The sequence below is a fragment of the Salmo salar genome, chromosome 07 (genome assembly GCF_965601325.2).
Source record: "Salmo salar chromosome 07, fSalSal1, whole genome shotgun sequence".
NCBI classification, from domain to species: domain Eukaryota; kingdom Metazoa; phylum Chordata; class Actinopteri; order Salmoniformes; family Salmonidae; genus Salmo; species Salmo salar.
This window is the reverse complement of record NC_138297.1, coordinates 27,897,952-27,918,658: the sequence shown is the minus strand read 5'-3', so window position 1 is coordinate 27,918,658 and position 20,707 is coordinate 27,897,952. Positions and strand designations below refer to the sequence as shown.

Below are 20,707 nucleotides of genomic sequence, written 5' to 3'. Positions count from 1 at the left end.
TAAAGGTTGGTGGTTCGAGCCCACCCAGGGATGAGAGTTTTCAGTTTGTTGTGCTCCATGATGCGGATGTGACATCCTGGACCTGTAATGAGATTCACTGTTACTTTGTCCTGCTGAGGGTCAATGCCAACACAAGCCTCTCTAGTGCAATCAGTTAGTGTGTTTGACAATCTATCTAAAGAGTCGTGCTTCGACACCACCCATGGATGACATTTTTCAGATTGTAGCGATGTGAAACTTCCTGACTTGTAGTGAGCTTCCATGAGACTTTGGCCTGCTGAGGGTGAATATAATCACAAGTCTCTGTGGCGCAATTGGTTAGCGCCTTAGGCCGTTAGTTTAAAGGTTGGTGATTTCAGCCCACCCAGAGATGCTATCTTTCCATTTATAGTGATGTGGAAAGACCTTCCTGGATTTACCGTAAACTCGCTTTTGACCTGCTTTGTTTCCTATTGTCACATGTGATTGGTGTGTTGTTGAACATGAAAGATGACAAGTTCCTATACCTGCTGCTATACTATACCTAAATGGCTGTCAATGGTCTCTGATCTTCTGTTACTCAATAGCTTGATCATTCTGTGGTCTCCATGGAACATATCATTTATTCATATTAATCCGGCTAGTATGACAATGTAAATGATGTCAATCTGGCATGAAAACCCTTAGCATTTAAATGTATCTCGCTTGAAGGACAATGTTGGTCCAGTATGTGTGTGTTTGTGTGAATATGTGTGCCTATACGCCATGAAAGTGACTCGCCATTACATCATTCTTCCAGGGTCAGTCCCCTAATTATTTTGAATGGGCTTGGCGATCATATATTACATTCGTGAAAACGCAGTTGTTTAAGATATATATTTATCAAATTATATTTGTGATTGTGGCTGAATTTACTCCTGCCAGATGCCTTTTTATATAATGTTGTGCTGACGAACATTGTGCTACATTTTTGCCCTTTTAAGGCCATTCAAAAAGCTAACAAACGTTAGAAAACTACAGGGCTACTTCCTTGAAAATGTTGCGGCACTTTCGATGCACGTTGACACAACCATTGGAACAAAGTGTTGTTGTTTCGTAAACTCCATGTACAGTTGGATGAGATCACGGATGGCCAGCGATCAAGTGTCAGGGTCAAACACACAACAAGTCTCTGTGGCGCAATTGGTTAGCGCCTTAGGCCGTTAGTTTAAAGGTTGGTGGTTCGAGCCCACCCAGGGATGAGAGTTTTCAGTTTGTTGTGCTCCATGATGCGGATGTGACATCCTGGACCTGTAATGAGATTCACTGTTACTTTGTCCTGCTGAGGGTCAATGCCAACACAAGCCTCTCTAGTGCAATCAGTTAGTGTGTTTGACAATCTATCTAAACATTCGTGCTTCGACACCACCCATGGATGACATTTTTCAGATTGTAGCGATGTGAAACTTCCTGACTTGTAGTGAGCTTCCATGAGACTTTGGCCTGCTGAGGGTGAATATAATCCCAAGTCTCTGTGGCGCAATTGGTTAGCGCCTTAGGCCGTTAGTTTAAAGGTTGGTGATTTCAGCCCACCCAGAGATGCTATCTTTCCATTTATAGTGATGTGGAAAGACCTTCCTGGATTTACCGTAAACTCGCTTTTGACCTGCTTTGTTTCCTATTGTCACATGTGATTGGTGTGTTGTTGAACATGAAAGATGACAAGTTCCTATACCTGCTGCTATACTATACCTAAATGGCTGTCAATGGTCTCTGATCTTCTGTTACTCAATAGCTTGATCATTCTGTGGTCTCCATGGAACATATCATTTATTCATATTAATCCGGCTAGTATGACAATGTAAATGATGTCAATCTGGCATGAAAACCCTTAGCATTTAAATGTATCTCGCTTGAAGGACAATGTTGGTCCAGTATGTGTGTGTTTGTGTGAATATGTGTGCCTATACGCCATGAAAGTGACTCGCCATTACATCATTCTTCCAGGGTCAGTCCCCTAATTATTTTGAATGGGCTTGGCGATCATATATTACATTCGTGAAAACGCAGTTGTTTAAGATATATATTTATCAAATTATATTTGTGATTGTGGCTGAATTTACTCCTGCCAGATGCCTTTTTATATAATGTTGTGCTGACGAACATTGTGCTACATTTTTGCCCTTTTAAGGCCATTCAAAAAGCTAACAAACGTTAGAAAACTACAGGGCTACTTCCTTGAAAATGTTGCGGCACTTTCGATGCACGTTGACACAACCATTGGAACAAAGTGTTGTTGTTTCGTAAACTCCATGTACAGTTGGATGAGATCACGGATGGCCAGCGATCAAGTGTCAGGGTGAGACACACAACAAGTCTCTGTGGCGCAATTGGTTAGCGTGTTAGACTGTTATTCTAAAGGTTGATGGTTCGAGCCCACCCAGGGACGAGAGTTTTCAGTTTGTTGTGCTCCATGATGCGGATGTGACATCCTGGACCCTGGTACTTTGTCCTGCTGAGGGCCAATGCCAACACAAGCCTCTCTAGTGCAATCAGTTAGTGTGTTTGACAATCTATCTAAAGATTGGTGCTTCGACACCACCCATGGATGACATTTTTCAGATTGTAGCGATGTGAAACTTCCTGACTTGTAGTGAGCTTCCATGAGACTTTGGCCTGCTGAGGGTGAATATAATCACAAGTCTCTGTGGCACAATTGGTTAGCGCCTTAGGCCGTTAGTTTAAAGGTTGGTGATTTCAGCCCACCCAGAGATGCTATCTTTCCATTTATAGTGATGTGGAAAGACCTTCCTGGATTTACCTTAAACTCGCTTTTGACCTGCTTTGTTTCCTATTGTCACATGTGATTGGTGTGTTGTTGAACATGAAAGATGACAAGTTCCTATACCTGCTGCTATACTATACCTAAATGGCTTTCAATGGTCTCTGATATTATGTTACTCAATAGCTTGATCATTCTGTGGTCTCCATGGAACATATCATTTATTCATATTAATCCGGCAAGTATGACAATGTAAATGATGTCAATCTGGCATGAAAACCCTTAGCATTTAAATGTATTTCGCTTGAAGGACAATGTTGGTCCAGTATGTGTGTGTTTGTGTGAATATGTGTGCCTATACGCCATGAAAGTGACTCGCCATTACATCATTCTTCCAGGGTCAGTCCCCTAATTATTTTGAATGGGCTTGGCGATCATATATTACATTCGTGAAAACGCAGTTGTTTAAGATATATATTTATCAAATTATATTCGTGATTGTGGCTGAATTTACTCCTGCCAGATGCCTTTTTATATAATGTTGCGCTGACGAACATTGTGCTACATTTTTGCCCTTTTAAGGCCATTCAAAATGCTAACAAACGTTAGAAAACTACATGGCTACTTCCTTGAAAATGTTGCGGCACTTTCGATGCACGTTGACACAACCATTGGAACAAAGTGTTGTTGTTTCGTAAACTCCATGTACAGTTGGATGAGATCACGGATGGCCAGCGATCAAGTGTCAGGGTGAGACACACAACAAGTATCTGTGGCGCAATTGGTTAGCGCGTTAGACTGTTATTCTAAAGGTTGGTGGTTCGAGCCCACCCAGGGACGAGACTTTTCAGTTTGTTGTGCTCCATGATGCGGATGTGACATCCTGGACCCTGGTACTTTGTCCTGCTGAGGGCCAATGCCAACACAAGCCTCTCTAGTGCAATCAGTTAGTGTGTTTGACAATCTATCTAAAGATTGGTGCTTCGACACCACCCATGGATGACATTTTTCAGATTGTAGCGATGTGAAACTTCCTGACTTGTAGTGAGCTTCCATGAGACTTTGGCCTGCTGAGGGTGAATATAATCACAAGTCTCTGTGGCGCAATTGGTTAGCGCCTTAGGCCGTTAGTTTAAAGGTTGGTGATAAGAGCCCACCCAGAGATGCTATCTTTCCATTTATACTGATGTGGAAAGACCTTCCTGGATTTACAGTAAGCTCGCTTTTGACCTGCTTTGTTTCCTATTGTCACATGTGATTGGTGTGTTTTTGAACATGAACATACCTGCTGCTATACTATACCTAAATGGCTGTCAATGGTCTCTGATCTTCTGTTACTCAATAGCTTGATCATTCTGTGGTCTCCATGGAACATATAATTTATTCATATTAATCCGGCTAGTATGACAATGTAAATGATGTCAATCTAGCATGAAAACCCTTAGCATTTAAATGTATCTCGCTTGAAGGACAATGTTGGTCTAGTTTGTGTGAATATGTGTGCCTATACGCCATGAAAGTGACTCACCATTACATCATTCTTCCGGGGTCAGTCCCCTAATTATTTTGAATGGGCTTGGCGATCATATATTACATTTGTGAAAACGCAGTTGTTTAAGATATATATTTATCAAATTATATTTGTGATTGTGGCTGAATTTACTCCTGCCAGATGCCTTTTTATATAATGTTGCGCTGACGAACATTGTGCTACATTTTTGCCCTTTTAAGGCCATTCAAAAAGCTAACAAACGTTAGAAAACTACAGGGCTACTTCCTTGAAAATGTTGCGGCACTTTCGATGCACAAAGTGTTGTTTTTTCGTAACCTCCATGTACAGTTGGATGGGATCACGGATGGCCAGCGATCAAGTGTCAGGGTCAGACACACAACAAGTCTCTGTGGCTCAATTGGTTAGCGCGTTAGACTGTTAATGTAAAGGTAGGTGGTTCGAGCCCATCCAGGGACGAGAGTTTTCAGTTTGTTGTGCTCCATGATCCGCATGTGACATCCTGGACCTGTAATGAGATTCCCTGTTACTTTGTCCTGCTGAGGGTCAATGCCAACACAAGCCTCTCTAGTGCAATCAGTTAGTGTGTTTGACAATCTATCTAAAGATTGGTGCTTCGACACCACCCATGGATGACATTTTTCAGATTGAAGCGATGTGAAACTTCCTGACTTGTAGTGAGCTTCCATGAGACTTTGGCCTGCTGAGGGTCAATATAATCACAATTCTCTGTGGCGGAATTGGTTAGCGCCTTAGGCCGTTAGTTTAAAGTTTGGTGATTTGAGCCCACCCAGAGATGCTATCTTTCCATTTATAGTGATGTGGAAAGACTTTCCTGGACTTACGGTAAGCATGCTTTTTGACCTGCTGTGTTTCCTGTTGTCACGTGATTGGTGTGTTGTTGAACATGAAAGATGACAAGTTCCTATACCTGCTGCTATACTATACCTAAATGGCTGTCAATGGTCTCTGATATTATGTTACTCAATAGCTTGATCATTCTGTGGTCTCCATGGAACATATCATTTATTCATATTAATCCGGCAAGTATGACAATGTAAATGATGTCAATCTGGCATGAAAACCCTTAGCATTTAAATGTATTTCGCTTGAAGGACAATGTTGGTCCAGTATGTGTGTGTTTGTGTGAATATGTGTGCCTATACGCCATGAAAGTGACTCGCCATTACATCATTCTTCCAGGGTCAGTCCCCTAATTATTTTGAATGGGCTTGGCGATCATATATTACATTCGTGAAAACGCAGTTGTTTAAGATATATATTTATCAAATTATATTTGTGATTGTGGCTGAATTTACTCCTGCCAGATGCCTTTTTATATAATGTTGCGCTGACGAACATTGTGCTACATTTTTGCCCTTTTAAGGCCATTGAAAAAGCTAACAAACGTTAGAAAACTACAGGGCTACTTCCTTGAAAATGTTGCGGCACTTTCGATGCACGTTGACACAACCATTGGAACAAAGTGTTTTTGTTTCGTAAACTCCATGTACAGTTGGATGAGATCACGGATGGCCAGCGATCAAGTGTCAGGGTCAGACACACAACAAGTCTCTGTGGCGCAATTACTTAGCGCTTTAGACTGTTAATCTAAAGGTTGGTGGTTCGAGCCCACCCAGGGACGAGAGTTTTCAGTTTGTTGTGCTCCATGATGCGGATGTGACATCCTGGACCTGTAATGAGATTCCCTGTTACTTTGTCCTGCTGAGGGTCAATGCCAACACAAGCCTCTCTAGTGCAATCAGTTAGTGTGTTTGACAATCTATCTAAAGATTGGTGCTCCGACACCACCCATGGATGACATTTTTCAGATTGAAGCGATGTGAAACTTCCTGACTTGTAGTGAGCTTCCATGAGACTTTGGCCTGCTGAGGGTCAATATAATCACAATTCTCTGTGGCGGAATTGGTTAGCGCCTTAGGCCGTTAGTTTAAAGTTTGGTGATTTGAGCCCACCCAGAGATGCTATCTATCCATTTATAGTGATGTGGAAAGACCTTCCTGGATTTACAGTAAGCTCGCTTTTGACCTGCTTTGTTTCCTATTGTCACATGTGATTGGTGTGTTGTTGAACATGAAAGATGACAAGTTCCTATACCTGCTGCTATACTATACCTAAATGGCTGTCAATGGTCTCTGATATTATGTTACTCAATAGCTTGATCATTCTGTGGTCTCCATGGAACATATCATTTATTCATATTAATCCGGCAAGTATGACAATGTAAATGATGTCAATCTGGCATGAAAACCCTTAGCATTTAAATGTATTTCGCTTGAAGGACAATGTTGGTCCAGTATGTGTGTGTTTGTGTGAATATGTGTGCCTATACGCCATGAAAGTGACACGCCATTACATCATTCTTCCAGGGTCAGTCCCCTAATTATTTTGAATGGGCTTGGCGATCATATATTACATTCGTGAAAACGCAGTTGTTTAAGATATATATTTATCAATTTATATTTGTGATTGTGGCTGAATTTACTCCTGCCAGATGCCTTTTTATATAATGTTGCGCTGACAAACATTGTGCTACATTTTTGCCCTTTTAAGGCCATTCAAAAAGCTAACAAACGTTAGAAAACTACAGGGCTACTTCCTTGAAAATGTTGCGGCACTTTCGATGCACGTTGACACAACCATTGGAACAAAGTGTTTTTGTTTCGTAAACTCCATGTACAGTTGGATGAGATCACGGATGGCCAGCGATCAAGTGTCAGGGTCAGACACACAACAAGTCTCTGTGGCGCAATTACTTAGCGCTTTAGACTGTTAATCTAAAGGTTGGTGGTTCGAGCCCACCCAGGGACGAGAGTTTTCAGTTTGTTGTGCTCCATGATGCGGATGTGACATCCTGGACCTGTAATGAGATTCCCTGTTACTTTGTCCTGCTGAGGGTCAATGCCAACACAAGCCTCTCTAGTGCAATCAGTTAGTGTGTTTGACAATCTATCTAAAGATTGGTGCTCCGACACCACCCATGGATGACATTTTTCAGATTGAAGCGATGTGAAACTTCCTGACTTGTAGTGAGCTTCCATGAGACTTTGGCCTGCTGAGGGTCAATATAATCACAATTCTCTGTGGCGGAATTGGTTAGCGCCTTAGGCCGTTAGTTTAAAGTTTGGTGATTTGAGCCCACCCAGAGATGCTATCTATCCATTTATAGTGATGTGGAAAGACCTTCCTGGATTTACAGTAAGCTCGCTTTTGACCTGCTTTGTTTCCTATTGTCACATGTGATTGGTGTGTTGTTGAACATGAAAGATGACAAGTTCCTATACCTGCTGCTATACTATACCTAAATGGCTGTCAATGGTCTCTGATATTATGTTACTCAATAGCTTGATCATTCTGTGGTCTCCATGGAACATATCATTTATTCATATTAATCCGGCAAGTATGACAATGTAAATGATGTCAATCTGGCATGAAAACCCTTAGCATTTAAATGTATTTCGCTTGAAGGACAATGTTGGTCCAGTATGTGTGTGTTTGTGTGAATATGTGTGCCTATACGCCATGAAAGTGACACGCCATTACATCATTCTTCCAGGGTCAGTCCCCTAATTATTTTGAATGGGCTTGGCGATCATATATTACATTCGTGAAAACGCAGTTGTTTAAGATATATATTTATCAATTTATATTTGTGATTGTGGCTGAATTTACTCCTGCCAGATGCCTTTTTATATAATGTTGCGCTGACAAACATTGTGCTACATTTTTGCCCTTTTAAGGCCATTCAAAAAGCTAACAAACGTTAGAAAACTACAGGGCTACTTCCTTGAAAATGTTGCGGCACTTTCGATGCACGTTGACACAACCATTGGAACAAAGTGTTGTTGTTTCGTAAACTCCATGTACTGTTGGATGAGAACACGGATGACCAGCGATCAAGTGTCAGGGTCAGATACACAACAAGTCTCTGTGGTGCAATTGGTTAGCGCGTTAGACTGTTAATCTAAAGGTTGGTGGTTCGAGCCCACCCAGGGACGAGAGTTTTCAGTTTGTTGTGCTCCATGACGCGGATGTGACATCCTGGACCTGTAATGAGATTCCCTGTTACTTTGTCCTGCTGAGGGTCAATGCCAACACAAGCCTCTCTAGTGCAATCAGTTAGTGTTTTTGACAATCTATCTAAAGATTGGTGCTTCGACACCACCCATGGATGACATTTTTCAGATTGTAGCGATGTGAAACTTCCTGACTTGTAGTGAGCTTCCATGAGACTTTGGCCTGCTGAGGGTCAATATAATCACAAGTCTCTGTGGCGCAATTGGTTAGCGCCTTAGGCCGTTAGGTTAAAGGTTGGTGATTTGAGCCCACCCAGAGATGCTATCTTTCCATTTATAGTGATGTGGAAAGACCTTCCTGGATTTACAGTAAGCTTGCTTTTGACCTGCTTTGTTTCCTATTGTCACATGTGATTGGTGTGTTGTTGAACATGAAAGATGACAAGTTCCTATACCTGCTGCTATACTATACCTAAATGGCTGTCAATGGTCTCTGATATTATGTTACTCAATAGCTTGATCATTCTGTGGTCTCCATGGAACATATCATTTATTCATATTAATCCGGCAAGTATGACAATGTAAATGATGTCAATCTGGCATGAAAACCCTTAGCATTTAAATGTATTTCGCTTGAAGGACAATGTTGGTCCAGTATGTGTGTGTTTGTGTGAATATGTGTGCCTATACGCCATGAAAGTGACACGCCATTACATCATTCTTCCAGGGTCAGTCCCCTAATTATTTTGAATGGGCTTGGCGATCATATATTACATTCGTGAAAACGCAGTTGTTTAAGATATATATTTATCAAATTATATTTGTGATTGTGGCTGAATTTACTCCTGCCAGATGCCTTTTTATATAATGTTGCGCTGACGAACATTGTGCTACATTTTTGCCCTTTTAAGGCCATTCAAAAAGCTAACAAACGTTAGAAAACTACAGGGCTACTTCCTTGAAAATGTTGCGGCACTTTCGATGCACGTTGACACAACCATTGGAACAAAGTGTTGTTGTTTCGTAAACTCCATGTACTGTTGGATGAGAACACGGATGACCAGCGATCAAGTGTCAGGGTCAGATACACAACAAGTCTCTGTGGTGCAATTGGTTAGCGCGTTAGACTGTTAATCTAAAGGTTGGTGGTTCGAGCCCACCCAGGGACGAGAGTTTTCAGTTTGTTGTGCTCCATGACGCGGATGTGACATCCTGGACCTGTAATGAGATTCCCTGTTACTTTGTCCTGCTGAGGGTCAATGCCAACACAAGCCTCTCTAGTGCAATCAGTTAGTGTTTTTGACAATCTATCTAAAGATTGGTGCTTCGACACCACCCATGGATGACATTTTTCAGATTGTAGCGATGTGAAACTTCCTGACTTGTAGTGAGCTTCCATGAGACTTTGGCCTGCTGAGGGTCAATATAATCACAAGTCTCTGTGGCGCAATTGGTTAGCGCCTTAGGCCGTTAGGTTAAAGGTTGGTGATTTGAGCCCACCCAGAGATGCTATCTTTCCATTTATAGTGATGTGGAAAGACCTTCCTGGATTTACAGTAAGCTTGCTTTTGACCTGCTTTGTTTCCTATTGTCACATGTGATTGGTGTGTTGTTGAACATGAAAGATGACAAGTTCCTATACCTGCTGCTATACTATACCTAAATGGCTGTCAATGGTCTCTGATATTATGTTACTCAATAGCTTGATCATTCTGTGGTCTCCATGGAACATATCATTTATTCATATTAATCCGGCAAGTATGACAATGTAAATGATGTCAATCTGGCATGAAAACCCTTAGCATTTAAATGTATTTCGCTTGAAGGACAATGTTGGTCCAGTATGTGTGTGTTTGTGTGAATATGTGTGCCTATACGCCATGAAAGTGACACGCCATTACATCATTCTTCCAGGGTCAGTCCCCTAATTATTTTGAATGGGCTTGGCGATCATATATTACATTCGTGAAAACGCAGTTGTTTAAGATATATATTTATCAAATTATATTTGTGATTGTGGCTGAATTTACTCCTGCCAGATGCCTTTTTATATAATGTTGCGCTGACGAACATTGTGCTACATTTTTGCCCTTTTAAGGCCATTCAAAAAGCTAACAAACGTTAGAAAACTACAGGGCTACTTCCTTGAAAATTTTGCGGCACATTCGATGCACGTTGACACAACCATTGGAACAAAGTGTTGTTGTTTCGTAAACTCCATGTACTGTTGGATGAGAACACGGATGGCCAGCGATCAAGTGTCAGGGTCAGATACACAGCAAGTCTCTGTGGCGCAATTGGTTAGTGCGTTAGACTGTTAATCTAAAGGTTGGTGGTTCGAGCCCACCCAGGGACGAGAGTTTTCAGTTTGTTGTGCTCCATGATGCGGATGTGACATCCTGGACCTGTAATGAGATTCCCTGTTACTTTGTCCTGCTGAGGGTCAATGCCAACACAAGCCTCTCTAGTGCAATCAGTTAGTGTGTTTGACAATCTATCTAAAGATTGGTGCTTCGACACCACCCATGGATGACATTTTTCAGATTGTAGCGATGTGAAACTTCCTGACTTGTAGTGAGCTTCCATGAGACTTTGGCCTGCTGAGGGTCAATATAATCACAAGTCTCTGTGGCGCAATTGGTTAGCGCCTTAGGCCGTTAGTTTAAAGGTTGGTGATTTCAGCCCACCCAGAGATGCTATCTTCCCATTTATAGTGATGTGGAAAGACCTTCCTGGATTTACAGTAAGCTCGCTTTTGACCTGCTTTGTTTCCTATTGTCAAATGTGATTGGTGTGTTGTTGAACATGAAAGATGACAAGTTCCTATACCTGCTGCTATACTATACCTAAATGGCTGTCAATGGTCTCTGATATTATGTTACTCAATAGCTTGATCATTCTGTGGTCTCCATGGAACATATCATTTATTCATATTAATCCGGCAGGTATGACAATGTAAATGATGTCAATCTGGCATGAAAACCCTTAGCATTTAAATGTATTTCGCTTGAAGGACAATGTTGGTCCAGTATGTGTGTGTTTGTGTGAATATGTGTGCCTATACGCCATGAAAGTGACACGCCATTACATCATTCTTCCAGGGTCAGTCCCCTAATTATTTTGAATGGGCTTGGCGATCATATATTACATTCGTGAAAACGCAGTTGTTTAAGATATATATTTATCAAATTATATTTGTGATTGTGGCTGAATTTACTCCTGCCAGATGCCTTTTTATATAATGTTGCGCTGACGAACATTGTGCTACATTTTTGCCCTTTTAAGGCCATTCAAAAAGCTAACAAACGTTAGAAAACTACAGGGCTACTTCCTTGAAAATTTTGCGGCACTTTCGATGCACGTTGACACAACCATTGGAACAAAGTGTTGTTGTTTCGTAAACTCCATGTACTGTTGGATGAGAACACGGATGGCCAGCGATCAAGTGTCAGGGTCAGATACACAGCAAGTCTCTGTGGCGCAATTGGTTAGCGCGTTAGACTGTTAATCTAAAGGTTGGTGGTTCGAGCCCACCCAGGGACGAGAGTTTTCAGTTTGTTGTGCTCCATGATGCGGATGTGACATCCTGGACCTGTAATGAGATTCCCTGTTACTTTGTCCTGCTGAGGGTCAATGCCAACACAAGCCTCTCTAGTGCAATCAGTTAGTGTGTTTGACAATCTATCTAAAGATTGGTGCTTCGACACCACCCATGGATGACATTTTTCAGATTGTAGCGATGTGAAACTTCCTGACTTGTAGTGAGCTTCCATGAGACTTTGGCCTGCTGAGGGTCAATATAATCACAAGTCTCTGTGGCGCAATTGGTTAGCGCCTTAGGCTTTAGTTTAAAGGTTGGTGATTTCAGCCCACCCAGAGATGCTATCTTTCCATTTATACTGATGTGGAAAGACCTTCCTGGATTTACAGTAAGCTCGCTTTTGACCTGCTTTGTTTCCTATTGTCACATGTGATTGGTGTGTTGTTGAACATGAAAGATGACAAGTTCCTATACCTGCTGCTATACTATACCTAAATGGCTGTCAATGGTCTCTGATCATCTGTTACTCAATAGCTTGATCATTCTGTGGTCTCCATGGAACATATCATTTATTCATATTAATCCGGCAAGTATGACAATGTAAATGATGTCAATCTGGCATGAAACCCCTTAGCATTTAAATGTATTTCGCTTGAAGGACAATGTTGGTCCAGTATGTGTGTGTTTGTGTGAATATGTGTGCCTATACGCCATGAAAGTGACTCGCCATTACATCATTCTTCCAGGGTCAGTCCCCTAATTATTTAGAATGGGCTTGGCGATCATATATTACATTCGTGAAAACGCAGTTGTTTAAGATATATATTTATCAAATTATACTCGTGATTGTGGCTGAAATTACTCCTGCCAGATGCCTTTTTATATAATGTTGCGCTGACGAACATTGTGCTACATTTTTGCCCTTTTAAGGCCATTCAAAAAGCTAACAAACGTTAGAAAACTACATGGCTACTTCCTTGAAAATGTTGCGGCACTTTCGATGCACGTTGACACAACCATTGGAACAAAGTGTTGTTGTTTCGTAAACTCCATGTACAGTTGGATGAGATCACGGATGGCCAGCGATCAAGTGTCAGGGTCAGACACACAACAAGTCTCTGTGGCGCAATTGGTTAGCTCGTTAGACTGTTAATCTAAAGGTTGGTGGTTCGAGCCCACCCAGGGATGAGAGTTTTCAGTTTGTTGTGCTCCATGATGCGGATGTGACATCCTGGACCTGTAATGAGATTCACTGTTACTTTGTCCTGCTGAGGGTCAATGCCAACACAAGCCTCTCTAGTGCAATCAGTTAGTGTGTTTGACAATCTATCTAAAGATTCGTGCTTCGACACCACCCATGGATGACATTTTTCAGATTGTAGCGATGTGAAACTTCCTGACTTGTAGTGAGCTTCCATGAGACTTTGGCCTGCTGAGGGTGAATATAATCACAAGTCTCTGTGGCGCAATTGGTTAGCGCCTTAGGCCGTTAGTTTAAAGGTTGGTGATTTCAGCCCACCCAGAGATGCTATCTTTCCATTTATAGTGATGTGGAAAGACCTTCCTGGATTTACCGTAAACTCGCTTTTGACCTGCTTTGTTTCCTATTGTCACATGTGATTGGTGTGTTGTTGAACATGAAAGATGACAAGTTCCTATACCTGCTGCTATACTATACCTAAATGGCTGTCAATGGTCTCTGATCTTCTGTTACTCAATAGCTTGATCATTCTGTGGTCTCCATGGAACATATCATTTATTCATATTAATCCGGCTAGTATGACAATGTAAATGATGTCAATCTGGCATGAAAACCCTTAGCATTTAAATGTATCTCGCTTGAAGGACAATGTTGGTCCAGTATGTGTGTGTTTGTGTGAATATGTGTGCCTATACGCCATGAAAGTGACTCGCCATTACATCATTCTTCCAGGGTCAGTCCCCTAATTATTTTGAATGGGCTTGGCGATCATATATTACATTCGTGAAAACGCAGTTGTTTAAGATATATATTTATCAAATTATATTTGTGATTGTGGCTGAATTTACTCCTGCCAGATGCCTTTTTATATAATGTTGTGCTGACGAACATTGTGCTACATTTTTGCCCTTTTAAGGCCATTCAAAAAGCTAACAAACGTTAGAAAACTACAGGGCTACTTCCTTGAAAATGTTGCGGCACTTTCGATGCACGTTGACACAACCATTGGAACAAAGTGTTGTTGTTTCGTAAACTCCATGTACAGTTGGATGAGATCACGGATGGCCAGCGATCAAGTGTCAGGGTCAAACACACAACAAGTCTCTGTGGCGCAATTGGTTAGCGCCTTAGGCCGTTAGTTTAAAGGTTGGTGGTTCGAGCCCACCCAGGGATGAGAGTTTTCAGTTTGTTGTGCTCCATGATGCGGATGTGACATCCTGGACCTGTAATGAGATTCACTGTTACTTTGTCCTGCTGAGGGTCAATGCCAACACAAGCCTCTCTAGTGCAATCAGTTAGTGTGTTTGACAATCTATCTAAAGATTCGTGCTTCGACACCACCCATGGATGACATTTTTCAGATTGTAGCGATGTGAAACTTCCTGACTTGTAGTGAGCTTCCATGAGACTTTGGCCTGCTGAGGGTGAATATAATCCCAAGTCTCTGTGGCGCAATTGGTTAGCGCCTTAGGCCGTTAGTTTAAAGGTTGGTGATTTCAGCCCACCCAGAGATGCTATCTTTCCATTTATAGTGATGTGGAAAGACCTTCCTGGATTTACCGTAAACTCGCTTTTGACCTGCTTTGTTTCCTATTGTCACATGTGATTGGTGTGTTGTTGAACATGAAAGATGACAAGTTCCTATACCTGCTGCTATACTATACCTAAATGGCTGTCAATGGTCTCTGATCTTCTGTTACTCAATAGCTTGATCATTCTGTGGTCTCCATGGAACATATCATTTATTCATATTAATCCGGCTAGTATGACAATGTAAATGATGTCAATCTGGCATGAAAACCCTTAGCATTTAAATGTATCTCGCTTGAAGGACAATGTTGGTCCAGTATGTGTGTGTTTGTGTGAATATGTGTGCCTATACGCCATGAAAGTGACTCGCCATTACATCATTCTTCCAGGGTCAGTCCCCTAATTATTTTGAATGGGCTTGGCGATCATATATTACATTCGTGAAAACGCAGTTGTTTAAGATATATATTTATCAAATTATATTTGTGATTGTGGCTGAATTTACTCCTGCCAGATGCCTTTTTATATAATGTTGTGCTGACGAACATTGTGCTACATTTTTGCCCTTTTAAGGCCATTCAAAAAGCTAACAAACGTTAGAAAACTACAGGGCTACTTCCTTGAAAATGTTGCGGCACTTTCGATGCACGTTGACACAACCATTGGAACAAAGTGTTGTTGTTTCGTAAACTCCATGTACAGTTGGATGAGATCACGGATGGCCAGCGATCAAGTGTCAGGGTGAGACACACAACAAGTCTCTGTGGCGCAATTGGTTACCGTGTTAGACTGTTATTCTAAAGGTTGATGGTTCGAGCCCACCCAGGGACGAGAGTTTTCAGTTTGTTGTGCTCCATGATGCGGATGTGACATCCTGGACCCTGGTACTTTGTCCTGCTGAGGGCCAATGCCAACACAAGCCTCTCTAGTGCAATCAGTTAGTGTGTTTGACAATCTATCTAAAGATTGGTGCTTCGACACCACCCATGGATGACATTTTTCAGATTGTAGCGATGTGAAACTTCCTGACTTGTAGTGAGCTTCCATGAGACTTTGGCCTGCTGAGGGTGAATATAATCACAAGTCTCTGTGGCACAATTGGTTAGCGCCTTAGGCCGTTAGTTTAAAGGTTGGTGATTTCAGCCCACCCAGAGATGCTATCTTTCCATTTATAGTGATGTGGAAAGACCTTCCTGGATTTACCTTAAACTCGCTTTTGACCTGCTTTGTTTCCTATTGTCACATGTGATTGGTGTGTTGTTGAACATGAAAGATGACAAGTTCCTATACCTGCTGCTATACTATACCTAAATGGCTTTCAATGGTCTCTGATATTATGTTACTCAATAGCTTGATCATTCTGTGGTCTCCATGGAACATATCATTTATTCATATTAATCCGGCAAGTATGACAATGTAAATGATGTCAATCTGGCATGAAAACCCTTAGCATTTAAATGTATTTCGCTTGAAGGACAATGTTGGTCCAGTATGTGTGTGTTTGTGTGAATATGTGTGCCTATACGCCATGAAAGTGACTCGCCATTACATCATTCTTCCAGGGTCAGTCCCCTAATTATTTTGAATGGGCTTGGCGATCATATATTACATTCGTGAAAACGCAGTTGTTTAAGATATATATTTATCAAATTATATTCGTGATTGTGGCTGAATTTACTCCTGCCAGATGCCTTTTTATATAATGTTGCGCTGACGAACATTGTGCTACATTTTTGCCCTTTTAAGGCCATTCAAAATGCTAACAAACGTTAGAAAACTACATGGCTACTTCCTTGAAAATGTTGCGGCACTTTCGATGCACGTTGACACAACCATTGGAACAAAGTGTTGTTGTTTCGTAAACTCCATGTACAGTTGGATGAGATCACGGATGGCCAGCGATCAAGTGTCAGGGTGAGACACACAACAAGTCTCTGTGGCGCAATTGGTTAGCGCGTTAGACTGTTATTCTAAAGGTTGGTGGTTCGAGCCCACCCAGGGACGAGACTTTTCAGTTTGTTGTGCTCCATGATGCGGATGTGACATCCTGGACCCTGGTACTTTGTCCTGCTGAGGGCCAATGCCAACACAAGCCTCTCTAGTGCAATCAGTTAGTGTGTTTGACAATCTATCTAAAGATTGGTGCTTCGACACCACCCATGGATGACATTTTTCAGATTGTAGCGATGTGAAACTTCCTGACTTGTAGTGAGCTTCCATGAGACTTTGGCCTGCTGAGGGTGAATATAATCACAAGTCTCTGTGGCGCAATTGGTTAGCGCCTTAGGCCGTTAGTTTAAAGGTTGGTGATAAGAGCCCACCCAGAGATGCTATCTTTCCATTTATACTGATGTGGAAAGACCTTCCTGGATTTACAGTAAGCTCGCTTTTGACCTGCTTTGTTTCCTATTGTCACATGTGATTGGTGTGTTTTTGAACATGAACATACCTGCTGCTATACTATACCTAAATGGCTGTCAATGGTCTCTGATCTTCTGTTACTCAATAGCTTGATCATTCTGTGGTCTCCATGGAACATATAATTTATTCATATTAATCCGGCTAGTATGACAATGTAAATGATGTCAATCTAGCATGAAAACCCTTAGCATTTAAATGTATCTCGCTTGAAGGACAATGTTGGTCTAGTTTGTGTGAATATGTGTGCCTATACGCCATGAAAGTGACTCACCATTACATCATTCTTCCGGGGTCAGTCCCCTAATTATTTTGAATGGGCTTGGCGATCATATATTACATTTGTGAAAACGCAGTTGTTTAAGATATATATTTATCAAATTATATTTGTGATTGTGGCTGAATTTACTCCTGCCAGATGCCTTTTTATATAATGTTGCGCTGACGAACATTGTGCTACATTTTTGCCCTTTTAAGGCCATTCAAAAAGCTAACAAACGTTAGAAAACTACAGGGCTACTTCCTTGAAAATGTTGCGGCACTTTCGATGCACAAAGTGTTGTTTTTTCGTAACCTCCATGTACAGTTGGATGGGATCACGGATGGCCAGCGATCAAGTGTCAGGGTCAGACACACAACAAGTCTCTGTGGCTCAATTGGTTAGCGCGTTAGACTGTTAATGTAAAGGTAGGTGGTTCGAGCCCATCCAGGGACGAGAGTTTTCAGTTTGTTGTGCTCCATGATCCGCATGTGACATCCTGGACCTGTAATGAGATTCCCTGTTACTTTGTCCTGCTGAGGGTCAATGCCAACACAAGCCTCTCTAGTGCAATCAGTTAGTGTGTTTGACAATCTATCTAAAGATTGGTGCTTCGACACCACCCATGGATGACATTTTTCAGATTGAAGCGATGTGAAACTTCCTGACTTGTAGTGAGCTTCCATGAGACTTTGGCCTGCTGAGGGTCAATATAATCACAATTCTCTGTGGCGGAATTGGTTAGCGCCTTAGGTCGTTAGTTTAAAGTTTGGTGATTTGAGCCCACCCAGAGATGCTATCTTTCCATTTATAGTGATGTGGAAAGACTTTCCTGGACTTACGGTAAGCATGCTTTTTGACCTGCTGTGTTTCCTGTTGTCACGTGATTGGTGTGTTGTTGAACATGAAAGATGACAAGTTCCTATACCTGCTGCTATACTATACCTAAATGGCTGTCAATGGTCTCTGATATTATGTTACTCAATAGCTTGATCATTCTGTGGTCTCCATGGAACATATCATTTATTCATATTAATCCGGCAAGTATGACAATGTAAATGATGTCAATCTGGCATGAAAACCCTTAGCATTTAAATGTATTTCGCTTGAAGGACAATGTTGGTCCAGTATGTGTGTGTTTGTGTGAATATGTGTGCCTATACGCCATGAAAGTGACTCGCCATTACATCATTCTTCCAGGGTCAGTCCCCTAATTATTTTGAATGGGCTTGGCGATCATATATTACATTCGTGAAAACGCAGTTGTTTAAGATATATATTTATCAAATTATATTTGTGATTGTGGCTGAATTTACTCCTGCCAGATGCCTTTTTATATAATGTTGCGCTGACGAACATTGTGCTACATTTTTGCCCTTTTAAGGCCATTGAAAAAGCTAACAAACGTTAGAAAACTACAGGGCTACTTCCTTGAAAATGTTGCGGCACTTTCGATGCACGTTGACACAACCATTGGAACAAAGTGTTTTTGTTTCGTAAACTCCATGTACAGTTGGATGAGATCACGGATGGCCAGCGATCAAGTGTCAGGGTCAGACACACAACAAGTCTCTGTGGCGCAATTACTTAGCGCTTTAGACTGTTAATCTAAAGGTTGGTGGTTCGAGCCCACCCAGGGACGAGAGTTTTCAGTTTGTTGTGCTCCATGACGCGGATGTGACATCCTGGACCTGTAATGAGATTCCCTGTTACTTTGTCCTGCTGAGGGTCAATGCCAACACAAGCCTCTCTAGTGCAATCAGTTAGTGTTTTTGACAATCTATCTAAAGATTGGTGCTTCGACACCACCCATGGATGACATTTTTCAGATTGTAGCGATGTGAAACTTCCTGACTTGTAGTGAGCTTCCATGAGACTTTGGCCTGCTGAGGGTCAATATAATCACAAGTCTCTGTGGCGCAATTGGTTAGCGCCTTAGGCCGTTAGGTTAAAGGTTGGTGATTTGAGCCCACCCAGAGATGCTATCTTTCCATTTATAGTGATGTGGAAAGACCTTCCTGGATTTACAGTAAGCTTGCTTTTGACCTGCTTTGTTTCCTATTGTCACATGTGATTGGTGTGTTGTTGAACATGAAAGATGACAAGTTCCTATACCTGCTGCTATACTATACCTAAATGGCTGTCAATGGTCTCTGATATTATGTTACTCAATAGCTTGATCATTCTGTGGTCTCCATGGAACATATCATTTATTCATATTAATCCGGCAAGTATGACAATGTAAATGATGTCAATCTGGCATGAAAACCCTTAGCATTTAAATGTATTTCGCTTGAAGGACAATGTTGGTCCAGTATGTGTGTGTTTGTGTGAATATGTGTGCCTATACGCCATGAAAGTGACACGCCATTACATCATTCTTCCAGGGTCAGTCCCCTAATTATTTTGAATGGGCTTGGCGATCATATATTACATTCGTGAAAACGCAGTTGTTTAAGATATATATTTATCAATTTATATTTGTGATTGTGGCTGAATTTACTCCTGCCAGATGCCTTTTTATATAATGTTGCGCTGACAAACATTGTGCTACATTTTTGCCCTTTTAAGGCCATTCAAAAAGCTAACAAACGTTAGAAAACTACAGGGCTACTTCCTTGAAAATGTTGCGGCACTTTCGATGCACGTTGACACAACCATTGGAACAAAGTGTTGTTGTTTCGTAAACTCCATGTACTGTTGGATGAGAACACGGATGACCAGCGATCAAGTGTCAGGGTCAGATACACAACAAGTCTCTGTGGTGCAATTGGTTAGCGCGTTAGACTGTTAATCTAAAGGTTGGTGGTTCGAGCCCACCCAGGGACGAGAGTTTTCAGTTTGTTGTGCTCCATGACGCGGATGTGACATCCTGGACCTGTAATGAGATTCCCTGTTACTTTGTCCTGCTGAGGGTCAATGCCAACACAAGCCTCTCTAGTGCAATCAGTTAGTGTTTTTGACAATCTATCTAAAGATTGGTGCTTCGACACCACCCATGGATGACATTTTTCAGATTGTAGCGATGTGAAACTTCCTGACTTGTAGTGAGCTTCCATGAGACTTTGGCCTGCTGAGGGTCAATATAATCACAAGTCTCTGTGGCGCAATTGGTTAGCGCCTTAGGCCGTTAGGTTAAAGGTTGGTGATTTGAGCCCACCCAGAGATGCTATCTTTCCATTTATAGTGATGTGGAAAGACCTTCCTGGATTTACAGTAAGCTCGCTTTTGACCTGCTTTGTTTCCTATTGTCACATGTGATTGGTGTGTTGTTGAACATGAAAGATGACAAGTTCCTATACCTGCTGCTATACTATACCTAAATGGCTGTCAATGGTCTCTGATATTATGTTACTCAATAGCTTGATCATTCTGTGGTCTCCATGGAACATATCATTTATTCATATTAATCCGGCAAGTATGACAATGTAAATGATGTCAATCTGGCATGAAAACCCTTAGCATTTAAAT

The 20,707-nt window shown here is 41.5% G+C and overlaps 6 non-coding genes across 6 annotated transcripts; all 6 read left to right on the top strand.

Moving 5' to 3' along the window:
* Positions 1-8,195: 8,195 nt before the first annotated feature.
* On the top strand, positions 8,196-8,269 carry trnan-guu (transfer RNA asparagine (anticodon GUU)). Its single transcript has one exon. It is a non-coding gene; the product is annotated as a tRNA-Asn (tRNA).
* Positions 8,270-9,382: 1,113 nt separating this feature from the next.
* Positions 9,383-9,456, top strand: trnan-guu (transfer RNA asparagine (anticodon GUU)). Its single transcript has one exon. It is a non-coding gene; the product is annotated as a tRNA-Asn (tRNA).
* Positions 9,457-10,569: 1,113 nt separating this feature from the next.
* trnan-guu (transfer RNA asparagine (anticodon GUU)) lies at positions 10,570-10,643 on the top strand. The gene has a single exon. It is a non-coding gene; the product is annotated as a tRNA-Asn (tRNA).
* Positions 10,644-11,756: 1,113 nt separating this feature from the next.
* Positions 11,757-11,830, top strand: trnan-guu (transfer RNA asparagine (anticodon GUU)). Its single transcript has one exon. It is a non-coding gene; the product is annotated as a tRNA-Asn (tRNA).
* A 4,659-nt stretch (positions 11,831-16,489) lies between these two features.
* On the top strand, positions 16,490-16,563 carry trnan-guu (transfer RNA asparagine (anticodon GUU)). The gene has a single exon. It is a non-coding gene; the product is annotated as a tRNA-Asn (tRNA).
* Positions 16,564-19,991: 3,428 nt separating this feature from the next.
* On the top strand, positions 19,992-20,065 carry trnan-guu (transfer RNA asparagine (anticodon GUU)). The gene has a single exon. It is a non-coding gene; the product is annotated as a tRNA-Asn (tRNA).
* The last annotated feature ends 642 nt before the right edge of the window (positions 20,066-20,707 follow it).